Here is a 1,371-nt window from a genome sequence, read left to right on the forward strand (position 1 = left end):
TCTGTGATCCTGTGATCCTGTGATCTTTGGCATTTCAGAGCACCTAGGAGTCAAGCATCCTCTGGGTGTAGTGGGACTGGGTGTCAAGCCAGCGACCAAGGTCTGCTCAGGGCACAGGTTCTGACTGGAAAGACTGTTAAATTAAATTAATTTGATAATGACGAGAGAGGCTTATCAGCTGCAAGAAGCAACCCTGTGATGAAGTCTGTTAGGAACCTCATAGCGTCACCCATCACAGACAATGCAAAAAGTGTTGTGGCCACCTCCAGGAAGGCCACTTTCTAGCCTTAGCCGATCCAAGATTGCTCCTGACAAAAGGGGGTTGTTTTCTTTAGATGACAAAGAAATTTAAAACAGAGACAAAATCTTACAGCTCTTAGAAATTGTCTGCACCCCCTCCCATGCTGGACTTGGCGTTGGTACACTGTTAGGCTCACACAAACAGCCAAGATGGAGCCCATGAAGTCTTAGACCCACAGTCCCTTCCATTAGCTCCTATAAGGTCTGAAGGTGTCATTACACTCTGGTTGCTCCCAGAGGTCCCCTCATAGAAACCAGGAGAAAGAAAAAAAAAAACAACTAAAGAGGAGGCTACTGAAAATCAGGAGGGCTGGCTGATTACCACAGATAGGGTAATAATAATTCCAGTGATGACAGCTTCCAGCCCAGTCTGGCGAGCTCATAGAACAACCCATCTGAAAATACTTCCCTACAAGAATTGCTGCACAGAGGTTTCATGGCCCTGATGTTGCCATCATTGGCCAGACAAGTTGGCAAGGCAGTTGTCTGCAGTGTGCTTGGGACAACCTCAACATTACCCAAGGCCAACATGGTCATACAAAACAGGGTCCTACCCATTTCTAAATCTAGAGGTTGTCTTTACTAGCATTCCACCCAGCAGAGGGGACTGATATTTGCTAATTTTGCTGTGTACCTTTTTAGGCTGGATAGAACCTTTCCTACCTACACACAGAGTTGACATTGAACTTGTGCCCATGCTACCACCCCAAATCATCAGGATGAGTTGAGAGAATAAATAGAACTTTGAAATGACATTGACCAAACACTATGATGAAACAGACCTCCCTTGGGCAGACATTCTGCCATTTGTACTATTCGGTGTACCTTGCACACCCTTTAAATGTGGTTACTCTTCTTTTGACATCATGTCTTGTTACCCACATCTACTGCTCCCAAAAGACTCAGGGGACTCTGAGATTGCAACATGCCTGCCTGCAGCAGTTCCTGAGAGACTTAGCTGACACATCATAGAAAACTCCCCAAACCTTAACACTCTCTTATGTCTCAAAATTGCAATTATCAAGCCATGACTACACAATACTCTTCCCAAGGCTGCTGCTGTAGACCTGA

The sequence above is a fragment of the Grammomys surdaster genome, unplaced genomic scaffold (assembly GCF_004785775.1).
Source record: "Grammomys surdaster isolate TR1022 unplaced genomic scaffold, NIH_TR_1.0 123593, whole genome shotgun sequence".
NCBI classification, from domain to species: Eukaryota; Metazoa; Chordata; class Mammalia; order Rodentia; family Muridae; genus Grammomys; species Grammomys surdaster.